This window comes from Heteronotia binoei, chromosome 7, assembly GCF_032191835.1.
Source record: "Heteronotia binoei isolate CCM8104 ecotype False Entrance Well chromosome 7, APGP_CSIRO_Hbin_v1, whole genome shotgun sequence".
Classification (NCBI taxonomy): Eukaryota; Metazoa; Chordata; class Lepidosauria; order Squamata; family Gekkonidae; genus Heteronotia; species Heteronotia binoei.
The window spans coordinates 42,870,880-42,884,476 of NC_083229.1; the positions used below are offsets into that span (position 1 = coordinate 42,870,880).

General features: G+C 37.8%; 1 protein-coding gene across 2 annotated transcripts in view; it reads left to right on the forward strand.

Moving 5' to 3' along the window:
• RUNX1T1 (RUNX1 partner transcriptional co-repressor 1) overlaps positions 1–13,597 on the forward strand; it is a 191,613-nt gene that overhangs the window by 2,437 nt on the left and 175,579 nt on the right. The window contains exon 1 of one of the 2 annotated variants that reach the window (XM_060243513.1): positions 7,827–7,844. The exons of the other annotated variant lie outside the window; for it this stretch is intronic. The gene's annotated coding sequence lies outside the window, so the exon portion shown is untranslated. Of the gene's footprint in view, positions 1–7,826; positions 7,845–13,597 lie in introns of those variants that run through there. 2 annotated transcript variants of the gene reach the window in all.

Genomic DNA, 13,597 nt, shown 5'->3' on the forward strand with positions numbered 1-13,597 from the left:
CGTATTTGGTAGAGCAATAATAATAATGAGATAAACAACTTACAGACTGATTTTGATATTAACATTCATAATCAAATGTTCAAAAGTCTAATTCAGATTTTAGGCTAGAATTTTGGCTAGTCCAGAATTCTGCATTTACTTATTAATAGTTTTGAATGAGGTGGAGTTCTGAAAACTTTAGCTAAGGAGTCACTCATAGGGGATGTATCCCATGCTTATCATTAGTGTTGATTTCTATGCACAGGAGATACAAAGTTGACCATTTACTAAGCATCTCTGCTGCTTTAAAGTGTCATTGACTTGAATGGTATTTAAATGATGTGAATGGTCAGTGAATCTCCTGTACCACATCATTCTGGAATGAGATTAAGACAGATAGCAAGTTTTATTATATTCTTTTGCAGTGAAAGTGGAATTTAATGTTACAGCATATACAATATTCATATACTATACTGTACCTTCAATATTAAAACAATTCCAGTTTGTGTTAAAGAACAAAATCATAGCAGATGCAATTGCTGTTGCATTAGCTTTTGGAAGCCGCAGAACTGAACCCCTTGCAGTTGGAATACATTACATTTTCTATATACTAAATTCAAAGGATGATTTTCTAACAAGCATTTTAACAGAGCCCACCTCCTTGATGGATGACTTCTGAGTCTTGGAATGCAGTGCTAAGGTTTCGCTTCAGCAAAAATTCATGTACTTAATGTAACTCTGACCCCTTTAACTTTTAACATTGCTTCCTCTAATTAATCTGTTCAGGCCCAGACTTAAATGGCTGTCCACAGCTGCTGAAAATTGATTTCTCCCCTGATGGTGGTCTGAGTTGCTGATCACATCAGAATTATTCTTCACCACTAGACAAACTTTAATTTGTTCTGATCTACTACTTTAATAATTATACATATTATAAAGATATATCTTTTTGATACTGAACAGAGTGCTACACCAAACAAACATCTATTCTGTCATTTTGGAAGTCTGGTCTCCTGCATATTTATGTCAATGTAGTTGTGTTCTTCAGTTGAACATAAATGAGACTGAAAACTTCAATCAGTATGGGTTTTTTTTTTCTAGATTTAACAGTATGCAGGGAGGGATGTTGCTTCTAACAAACTTATGATCATCAGCTAGATTGTTATTGTAGCTTATAGTTGAATTTCTAGAGCTCGTGGCTTGGCTGGTGTTATTGATCTTGAATGGCTGTGCCACAGTTGCCGGTATGATCTTTTAGAGAGAGAGAGAGAGAAATTCAAATCATTTTGTGTTAATTTCCTAATTAAAACCAGCCAAGATGATTTCCTGCAACTAGGCAAAGCCTTACATTGACTTTTGTACAGTATTTATGAAAAAACAACTGTAGAAAAACAGACAGCACATGAAAGTAATCTAAAAGTTGCTGATTTATCAGTGTATAGTAAAGATCCTGTCATTAAAATAGTGACAGGGGCCATGTCTCCTGATCCTAGATGTAGCTGCCTGCAAGCTATTGATAGCCAGACATCTATTTTTAATCATTTCTGTGAAACTTTGCTGGTCAGTATATCAGATTTCATTGTGTGTTTTTACTACCCTAGCAAGTGATGAATCAGGTTGGTTGATTCTATCACATCCCCCCAACCTGCATAAAACTGCATTATAAGAAAAATAAACACATTAGCAAAGAAATCCCATACCATGGAAAATCCCCCATTCATGCAGTTATAGGAAATTCTACTTTGTTTCTAAACTCTCGAGAAAGACTGAACAGACAAGTGACATTCTGTTTGCAATGGAATGTAGACAGTGGTGTTAGGTCACTGCATGTAGCAACTGCTGCTCAAGCCCGCCCCCCCCCTCCCGTCCAGCTTTTTGGAAATCTTTTAAGGAAAAACATTTCATTTTTGTCTGCTCCCAGGGATGTCAACCCAGGGATGGTGTTACTCCATCAAATCACCATAGGCATGCCTTCCTCTGTGCTACTTTATAGTTTACAGTATCTGTTTAACACACAATGTCATGTCTGTCTGTTGTCCATACCAGGTTTTTATGCTGAATGTAATGTTTGTATTGAATTTTGAGGGGGGGAAATGGCTCCACCTGGAGTGCTGGTTAGTGGCCAGCAAGCTGAGGGCATTCTTTTCTGTCAACTCCTATTTCTCACTCTTCTGAAATGGAGTTCAGCTGACAGGCATTGAATGCAAAGCCTTCTTTACTAAAACTCTATGGAGGCTATACAGCTTTCCCTAGCTAGGCACTCTGAATAAAATTGGCATCTGTGTAGTATTTGCATTGGGAAGGGGGGTAGCTGGGAGGGTTGCTACAATTGGTATTTTCATCTCTCAGATCCCATTGCCACAGCTTGCTACTGTTAAAATGTATAGCTAATAGGAATGGGGTGGTTATAGGTGTGGCTGGTCTCATTCTCTATTTTTAAAAAACAACAACAAATGTTTCCTAGACTCTTCTCCTTTTGTCCTGTGAGAACTTAAGTCGGCACTTCAAGATCAAAAAAACCTTATCAGCAAAAGTAAAACAGAGTTCTGCCTTTGGCTGGAGTTTATTCCTTAACAGATTGGTTATAGTTGGATAAGTCCCAAATGTTGCTCCTGTTTTGTTAAGAAAGTAGGCAGTTACAAGAGTTTAGCAACAAACAGAAATTAGTATCAGTAGTAAGATGTAAATTACCTATCTTATGTGAAAAACCAGCTTCAGTTATGAAATTTCTTAAACCTCAACATGCCATTTAACATACTCAGAATTCTGAAAACCAAGTGTACAAATGCACTGTAACATGGCATATTATATTGTATTTGTTAAACAGTGCTTTTGAAAATGCTTTAAAACAATACTGTTCTAATTCCTACCTGGCTTTATTGAGTTTGTGGGAAAACTTTTAAGAATATAGACAGCATTTCAGCGCAGAGCATTATTAACAGATATAAAATGAAATGAAACACGTGTTTATAAGAGCAAGTAGTATGCATTAGAAAGAGTGATTTTAATTTTAAAATGCTTAATCTGAAAGGCATTGACTTCCATCTTCATTAATTTTTTTCTACAGCAGATAAGAAAGTTCTCAAATGATGTTTAAAGAGCAGTGCACATTTTATTAAAGTAAACATTAGTTCACCATAATGGAGGTAATTGTGAGTGATAAGAACAGAGCAGGTTATCTGAATGTTGTTTAAACAGGAGGAGCTACTTTGCACCATTTCCAGAAGCCATCTGCAGAAGAGAAGGGTGCACACCTGTCTGTCCACACTAATTATAGATTAGGGGGCAAAGAAATGAAATTTGAGGAGGAGTTCTGCTAATGAAATCCATAGTGATTTTATTGTAAATGAGTTTTGTGTACAGAGGGCAATGCTAATTTGGAAAGAAAAATAAACTGCTATATGGCTGTCATGCATTTATGGTTGGATAGCAGGGTGAATGAAAAAGTGGTCTATGAGAACAGAATGCTGTATTTTCATCATAGGTTTAAACAGTGGGTGCCTTCTCAGTTTAGTGTCAAAGCTAGCGCTCATTTTTAGCTTACGTTCTGTGAATATTAGGGGTTTTTTTGTGGGGAAAGGTTTCAGTGCAATATGCTAGCATACAGAAGGTGAAGCAGATATTTATATTTTATTTCACTATATTATATCTCACATCTAACTTAGTGATTCTGATTTGTGTGTTGGCTAGCCTAAAGGAGTGAAAAATGTATTCTGCAATAAAAAGGTCACATTAATTTCTACCACATCTGTTTATAGTAATTATGAACATAATTACCATAAGAATTACAAGTGAAGTAATGACGAGCTGAGCAATGAGGTATTATGGCATAATGGTCATATGTCGGCATTCTCACATTATAACACACTAGAATTCACATATTCAATGCAAGAAAGGAAATGTTAGGTTTTGAAGCATTAAAACAGCTAAAGAAACCCCTCTCTGCCTGGGGCAGATGAACCTTCTTGCTTTATAAGGAGGTAACCCGTTATTAAGAGAGAATCAGTTGAAATTAAGATTTGTAGCCTCAAGCTTAGACTTTCAGACAGCTGTGATTATGAATGGTTCGTCTGTTACACATTTTTACTTTGACCATCATGTATACGTTGCAGCACATTGGTTTCTTTTTTCTGTCTGTCATTTTTAAAGGATATTTAAACACAATAAATGTTTTCTCTCTCAAGATTTCTAAGACATCTACAAGATAGACATGATAGTATCTGTAGTAGAAATTAACGGCAGATCACAAAGATAAGAATAGGGAGTCTTGCATTTGTTTAGCTACTGTTTGGAGAAGATATCCACTGCAAGTTGATCTGGAGATGGGGACATGATCTGTAGAAATCTCATCCTGCATAGTGACTAGGAAAAGCTACTCCAGTGTATGTTTGTACAATTGCCATTTGTTTCAACAGAACTGGCACATGATAAATTTCTGGGGAATTTTGACTATTATTACAGTAAGACCACCCCTGAATTTTGCAGAAGGTATTACTGGTATAAGCATATTTGCTCTTCCAGAAAATACTTCCTATTTGAAAAGAGCTCAGTGCATTTCCCCCCACTGCCTTTCTAATATTGTCTAATTTCTATGTCAATATGATTGCACAACACTTTGTCCCTAAAAAAGGCAGTGAGGGAGCGGTGGAGGAGTGCCTCTGTTTTGACGGTAAAATAAAACAGGCTATGTAACAAATTAGATTTTAGTCTCCATATTTAAGATGTGCTGTTTCTTCAGTGTGCCTTCCAATATCTCTTAATCTGTTGAAGACATTTTCTTCTTCCATTACTTCAATCCTCAACCTGTTAGCTAGAAGTAATTTCATTTGAAATTACTAGCTTTTACTTTGAAGTAACTCTGTTTAGGATCAGTGTTAAAGCAAGGTTGCCAGGTCTGTGTTGGAAACTACCTGGAGACTTTGGGGGTGGAGCTGGGAGAGGGTAGGGCTTGGGGAGAGGAGGGGCCTCAGCATGGTACAGTGCCATAGAATCCACCCTTCGAAGCAACCATTTTATCCAGGGGAGCTGATCTCTGTCAGCTGGAGATCAGTTGTGAAAGCGGAAGATCTCCAGGCCCCACCTGGAGGCTGGCAACCATATATAAAGCTGTAATTCCAAGTACACATATGTGTAAGCAAGAATTTCAGTCCTAGGGTTTGAAGAATGAAGAATTAAAACAGAATACCTTGTGCTATGTCTCAGTGATAACATGAGGTTTTCACATTATTGGATTAGTGGAGGATTTATGACACACTCCTCTTTATGTGGCATTTCATTACAGTAACACAATTTTCATACACATGCATCCTTCCTCTGGTGTTAGGTTCTACTTTTGGCCTTATGCCATGTGTCGAGTCCCTTTGCATTTAATCTTTTGGCCAAGAGACTTGGTAGAATCGTTGCAGGATCCTAAAGCTCTTTTTTTGCCGTGTTGATTTGCAGGCATCCTAAAGGAAATATGTTATTTCAGAAATACGTTAACATAATTACCACCACAGTCCATGCAGTAGTACAAAGTTTGACTGTCTTTGTCTTTCTGTTAAGACTAAGTTTTACTAGAGTAGACAAAAGGTCGATTCTGTGCCCTATTGTGACCAACCAGAGCCCCTGGGAAGATTGCAAACTGGCACAAACAATAGGGGAGAGGATTTTGCCTTCATACCTGGCATCTGATAACTCAAGATATATCATCTCTGAGCACAAAAGTTGTATCCAGCTATCATGGCTATTAGTTGTTGATAAATCTATCCTCTGTGAATATATCTTATATAGTGGTTCTGTCATCTGATTTTGATGGATTCTCTTCCTGTTTATTCTCCATGGATGTAGCCAAGGGACTGTTTTAAAATTTAAAACAAGTCATGTGTGGTCTAGATCTCCAAATCACATTTTTCTTATAGAAAATACTACCCTTCAGTGAAGAAGAATAATTTACCTGAGATCACTAAACATTATTTAAAAGAATAAAACTGGCTTCTGCTCTGGAAATTAGTAGGCTAGAAAGTCTCTCTTCCATTTACCATTTCATAACCTCATTGGATGCTTAAACAAATAGGCACCCTTCCCCCCACCACACACATAGATATGCTCAAAGAATGAATGTATTAAACATGACCTTATTTATGAGGTTGGAGCAGGTAGATAATCACCTTTCCATCAATTTCTGCATATACTAAAAGAAATGTCTGGGGAAGGTGAACATTAATACTCTGTGTGTGTGTAATCATTTATTGACACACTGAAGGCTGCTAATTGATTCTGAGTAGGCTGCATTGTAAAACTCACTTTAACTAGGGTTTTCAGAATGCCAGAGTTTTTCTTCATCAGTTTTAAGGAGGTATCCTGTAGTGCTTAATGTGTTAAAAATGACACCTTTCAGAATAGCAAGTGAAAGAAGCCCAAGTACCATTGTCCCATTGCACCTTTAGGCAGGTCTTAGTTTTCTCTAAATTAGGACAATTCAAAAGAGAAAGGTGGTAGTAAATTAAAGGCAAAATTTCCGGTTGTGGCACAGATTGATTTTACACATCATAAAATTCTCCAATAAAGCACTTACTGTCTTTTGCCTCCCTTTATTTCTGTCTATGTAACAGCGAAGCGGTTGGGCTGCTCTGCACTGAGGGAGAGTGAGTAAGATCATGCCCAGGTATAGTACACTTTGCTTGCTCCTGCTGTGTGCTTATGGTGCTTATCACCTGGGTAAGACACATTTCACCAAACAGGATCAGCAAAATGATGAATATGGTTCTTTTTATAGAAAAGTTAGGCACAAGGTTGAATTTATTGGAGGGGTGGGGGAGAGATTGTGGGTCTTTTCCTGTGGAAGCCTTTCTTGCTAGGTTGGGATTTTGAAGTTGCTCAGTGATACTGCTACTAATTCTTAATATGCTTGGGTATTACCATTCAAAACATGCTGGGCCCTAGTACAAATTAAGCCCCATATTTTTCCAGTGTAGTCTGCAGCAGCATATATGTGTGTGTGTTTATAAAATTGCCAGTCATACCGTATGGAGGATGCTGTTGCAGAAAAGGACAGAGGACTAGCTAACTCACCAGTCCTGCAGTTCCCAGCTGACAATACAAAGCTATGTACGTCAGGATGTCCCATTTGACTTCAACAGGGCTTATAGTGAAGCAAATGTAGATTTTGATGCCTGTTACTGGCATTACTGGATTACTGGTAAAGATCTACTGGCATTACTGGATTACGGGTAAAGATCTACCAGCACCAATTATGGTTTTATTCTTTTACCTGTTGTTTGTGCATATGTGTGCCGGAGTTGGGCTCCCCCTCCATGAAGAACAGACCCCTCCCATCACCTGGTCATATGCAAGTGCCTTTCTCTCTAATCTCCCCCCCCCCATTTGTTTTCTTGCCTCCATCTGGGCCATGCTGATATTGTAATCACCCTGATGCACATTGCCTGACCCCCCCCCCCCCCCCGTCCCTCACACACAATGTGCTATCCTGACAAGGCTCTTACTTCAGATAAGCCAAGACGTGTGTTTAATGAATACAAAGCCCTAGCTCTGCATTGCTTCTGCTCCTCTCTCCTCAACCAGAAGGCAATCTCCAAGCATTTGTGTGTGTGTGTGTGGGGGGGGTGTTGCTTCTCTATTTCTGTTTCTCAGCAACCCCCCTCCTCTAAATGATGCAGAAGTCGATAACAGCTCAGAGAAGTGAAGATGTAACCTCTTATCTTGCTTCTCCTCTTCGCTGGTGGGGAATTTACATTTAAAGATTAGCTTGGACTGAGAGAAAAGGAATCTGCCTTTTGTTGTGTGGGGTTATGAGGCATCTAACCTCACCTGGCCTGGCCTTGCAAGCTTCTATCAGCTCAGTTATTCAAACAGGACTTGCAAAGGTGAGATTAATCCCCCTTCCCCCCCCCCCCAAAGCCCCCTTATCTCTAATTGGGTTTAGTTTGGCAAGTCTGAGTGGGTTTAGGATTTAAAATGAAAACGCGATAAAGCAGAGGAAGTGTGGTTTTTGTGGAAAACAATAGGTTATTTATTGACTGGGCTTTAAGAAGATTAGATGGGGGAGAAAATGAACATCATAACAACTTGATTAGCTGTTTTATTAGGTGAGAATGGGGGAAAAGGCCTTTATTCAGAGAGAGTTACTGAATGTTTTCATTGATTTTTTTTTCCGCTGGACAACTGAGAGGCGCGGGCTCCTTCTTCCCTCACTCCACCTATGCAGGAATCTCCGCATGTGGATTATACTGATTGTTTTGATGAAAAAGACCTCACAACACAGAAGCTCAACTAAAAGCTTGATCTAGAAGCTGCTTAATTGAAAATGAACTCTGGGCTCACGAGCTTATTTTGTTAGTCTTTAAGGTGCTTTACAACTTTGTTGGTTTTACTTAGAAATAAACCCCATTGAACTCAGTAGGACTTACTTCCTAGTAAATGTTCTTAGGATTGATGCATCACTAATTTCAGATTTGCATGTTACGCCTGTAATTGCATGTTTTAGGAAATTCTTTTTTAAAACAGACAGTATGAGAAATTCAGCGATTCCACTGTTTTTAGGTGAAAGTTACACCTAAACGTGTAAGATAGACTTTACAAATGGAAATTGCATATAACGTTTTGAATTTTTTTTTAAATGAATGAATGGAAAATTAGGTGGTATTCTAAGGAAAATTCAGTAGGAAATAATTTTTAATTGTCTCCATTAAAGCATTTTAACTCAAAACTGCAAGGTCCTTGACCTCAGTTCTCTAAACACAATTACTTGGATATACATTCTATAGAAATCTGTAGCATATACATGATTTTAGACTCAGGGTATTAGCACTTCCTTCCAGCTGCTTGGTGTTCATATATTTGGGTACAGAGGCATTATCTTGTAGCTTAAAGTTTAATTAAAATTTATTTAAAGCTGGTGTGTGCATGGGGAGGGGAACATCTCCATGTTGACAACAGCAGATCGATAAAGAAAGACAATAGAGTCCTATTTTACTTCCATTGGCTGAATATATTGACATTTCAGGTTTATGATTGCCTCAGTGAGCATGATGAAACACAAGTTCATAAACCAACAGGCTGGAGTGCCACATATATTACTGTATGGCAGCTCTGTCTTTATGTTACCTTGTCACTGAAGTAGAATAGTAATGAATGGCCGCAGAGCACTTGGGAAAGTTTGGTGCTTCATCAGATGCAGAGCTGACCCTTCAGGTCTTAGGAGCATCTTTAATTACACCTAGAATTATGGTAACTCTTGTCACCTGCCAGACAGCACTTCTTCAGAGTTTATGGGCTAGGAAACGACAGGATAAAAATGTATTTGTTTCATATAGTATGTGTGGGGGCAGACATATTGAGAAGTTTTGTATCAAGTATGCAGAGAATAAAGGAACCAAATTTGTTCATGGTTGCTCTGGTGTTTTCATGTCAAAGGACCTCTAGAATTCCACTAAATTATTAGATTCTGAAGGAATTCAGCAAAGATTGTGTAGGAGTTCTTTCTAAGTATGTTCTGCATAAGTTTTGATGGTAAGGAGAATGTTTGTGCATAGGGGAAATAATGGTCTTGAGATCTTTCCATCTCATCAGGCTGTTTAAGGCATTGTCTGAGTGTACTTCTTGAAGACCTATTGATGGCTGTGAAATACATACTAAGCTTTATTATCTGGAATTCTCTGGCAGAAAAATAAAACTCACCAATGTTAGGCAAATATGGAGACAGAAATTAATTTAAAGCAGACAAAGAGCTAATAGGAGAAAAGGAGTCACTATTGGTTTAGCTCACTTAAAAAAAAGTTTAATGATAATATAAAATGCATTCAAATTGTGACATAATGGAATGGTTGTGAGCATGATGAGGATTACTGATAACCCCATAAGATGATAAGGATAAAACTAGTTCTTCATACCATTTTCTTGGAAAGTTTAGGTTTCTGTTTGATCAGCAGGTGTTGTTGAGAAAGCCATGTGTAAATTTTCAGAAGGCCAAAAATGTCAATTCAGAAAAAAGATAAGAAAAAATGCAATCAGTTTTCCTGTTTCAAATTTGTGCAGGATTTGAGGAGCTGTTTTGTTAAACTGCTACATCTGCGCCAATATGAATATTGAACTACGTTCACCAAAAATAACACCCTATAATTTGCAAGCCACTGCAATCTTTTGTTAATGTGAGTGGGTTATTTGGGGAGGGGAAATCTGTTCTGAAAAATCTGTAGCTTAATGTGGTTTTTTTGTTTAATGGTACTTTTATTTGTAGCAGGGAAAATAGAGTCGTGCAGTTAGATCTTATTGCGGTGATGGACTATTAAAATGTGTCTCATAGTTAAATAATATATTAATATTTAGCAGATTTTTTTAGTTGGGGGAAAAACTTATATTTTAAAATCCTAGTTTTGAAAGAATGCATTTCCTCCTAATATTTATTGCTCCTATTAACGTAACATTCATTTAGTATTAACATTCTATTCACCTCAAATACACTAGTGACTTGTTTCTTATTATACCAGCAAATCAAAAATTTTAAGGTAATCAAGGCTATTTTAGATAATATGGCTTTCAGTGTAACTTTTTTCCATATTTAAATAAAATGATTAAATTATGCTTGAGTGCATTCATTAAAAATCCTCTTCAGTAAGGTTCTTAATCAAGTTTTATGGAATGTGCAGGACGCAAATTGTGAAAAACAGGTGGGGGTTGTTGGAAACTATGGCGTAGGAGTGATAAATTAGAAATGTTTAAAGTAGAATTCTTATACATAGAGGGAAAAAATGATCAGTGACTGAAAATATGTGAAAAGGTATGTACAGGATGTAAAGACAGATTTAATATATATTTTTAGTAACTGAAACACTTTCACCTAATTCATGTTTTAAAAGTATTTATTTTCTGTGGCGGTACAGCAGCACTAGAAATTATCACTCCTGCTAAAGATAAATGAACTGGGTTAAACAGAAGGTGAATATATAGTATATAAATTATTGATTTCAGTGCAATTATGTGCAAGTCTGTAAAGGGTCTGTAAAGGAGTTTTCACGGCATTTTTTCCAGCTTGGTATCTCATACAGAGGCTTTTAAAATAAAAGTAATCTTCTAAAAGAAAGCATAGTTTATAACTGAAGCAATTCTGGAAAATTTGCCTTTATGGGCAAAGCTCCATCTAGTGGAATAAATCTGTTCCACCAGCAGTAACAGTCACATGGGGCCATTGTTTGCTCCTTGATACTTGCAGACTGTGTGTGTGTGTGTGTATATATGGTTCCAACAGGTTGTTCTCAGTCACATTTTAGAATCGGGAATTTTAACTTAGAAAGTAGCTTCAACTGATGGCCTACATCAGTTTTATGAGAACCTATAGTTAGCTCCGTGGCTATAGGAGACTTCAATATGTCTGCCTGGCTGGATGTTAATATGCAATTTGCATAAGTGCCAGTCATTACCACCAACCAGTTTCCCTTTGTGATTCACTTTATCTGAAGAACTATAGCCTACATTTCTTGCCTGACTGATGATGACCGCACAGTCACCTCCCTAGGTGGTAGTTCAAATGTCATGTTTCAATTCACTGGGTCAAAAGACTTCCCACAATGGACTGTCTGGCTGATGTTCTGTTTGCAGTGTAAAATTCCCTCATTTGCCCGCAAGCCGCAGGAATCAATCTAGTGTTTTATCATTTTATCACAACAAGTTAATGTGAGGGTTAAATCAAGGCTTAACATTCTGACACATAAACAGCCCTGCCGTATCTTTCTTCTTATTGGCTCAAGCGTATAAGTAGTAAAACCCACTAGAGTCACCTTTAATACTCAAGCAAGTGGGTGATACGTTTTCAAAACAATTACAGATTAAGATAGCAGAGCTTGTGCCTGATGAGAAGTGGGAGTTCCTGAAGATGGGAGGCTGTAGCACATGTGTATAACATGAGTGTTGCATGTATAATATCCCAGGTAAAGGATCTGGACAATATGGCTAGGAAACATCTTTGCTAGACATGAGGGGAGGACGCTGTCACTTGGAGAAGGTAGTACTGATTTAGGCAGAAGACAGTATCAGCTGTCTAAGCAAGCAATTCCTAAGGATATAGGACTGCTATGTAGATCTGCTTTGAGATCTAATAGTAAACCAGAAAGGAACTGTTGCCTCAGTGCAGGAAAATCAGAATGCTGAGGGAGAGCCAGTTAGGATACTTCTGCAAAGGAAATTTGGGAAGAGTGCTATTGTAGATTAAGAAAGCATGTTCTTTGGGACTTCCAGGTAGGATTGTTTGTCAAAGTGATTACACTGCTCACTGCCAGAAACTTGATAGTTTTCCCAGACATTTATGACAATGGCGCCAAGTTGCTGGTTAATTTTTTTTAAAACCCTAGTTTTTTAACTGAAAAAAAAAGCAAAGCACATTATAGAAAGTTAGAGTGTTCGCCTAAAAGCAGATTGCCAGTCAGCTCCACAGAGTCAGGATTTCCCCTTCCAATAGCAGACCAGTGGTCTTTAAGGAAATGCTGAACAAGGCCTGGTTTATGACTGAGCTATTAACTGTCACGATTCCTGGAAGCTCTGTTATGGAAAAGTAGCTTTCATTCATTGTTGAGACACCAACAAATTAAGCAAGTTTTCAACTTCCAATCATGGGGCAGGTATTTTTTCCCCTTCGTTTATATTGCTTTCTGTCATATGTGGGCCTAACTTGAAAAATTGGTTGGCTAAACCAGTACAATGAGACGTGTACCAGTTTCTGGTCACAATATACCCTTCCAAATAAATGCTGTTTTGTTGCTGTAGGAAAAGTCCATGTCTTCTCCTGTTCATGCCTTTCCAGAGTCTCTTAAAATATGAATCTGCTGCATTCATAAAAACTAAACCTTGTGGAATATAAACTTTCCAATGAGGTTCATCTATCTTAAAGTAAATGAATTAAATTGGCAAATATGTGACAATAGTGGTGTGCTGACGTTAGGCTCAGGTGTTCCATGAATGAATTTCTTGAGAGTTTTTCTTTTGCTTAGTCCTCAACAGGCCCTCTCATTTGCAGGCTATAATTGAACTTTACTGATTATTTTTTTTTGTATGTAAAGGAAACGTGATGTTTGAACGTGGGTGAACTGGAAATGTTAAAAAACCCAAACACCTAACATCTGCTAAGGGGAGATTGCAACATAATTTTTGTTTATATTTTTGTTTTCTGTCTTTTGAAATTGCCTCATCACAATGCCAAGATCTTCCTGCAGAATTTGGTGTAATAAAACCACTTTTGTGATTTCAGCTATATGTTGAAGGTGGAAGGCTTTCGGTAAAGCTTATGAGAAGCTTCTTTAATAAAATCAGAGAACATCCATGCCCTAAGGGACTTATTACCTTTCCTTAGGGCCTGTAAGGCAAAGATGCTCTGCCGGGCATTTGGTTGAGGACAGCAATGGTCTGGCACTCCTGTTCTCCCACCTTCCCCCTTTCTCTTTTCCCATATTCCCTCCACCCAGGAGGTTTGCAGATACTGAAACAACTGTCATCTTGAATATAGGATGTAATATTGTTTGTTTGGAGGTCTTATTTTAATGTATTTTAATATTTTTTTACTTTCACTTTATGTATCTGATTCTTGATGTAAGCCACCCTGAGCCCTGCTTGCAGGGAAGGGCAGCCTAGC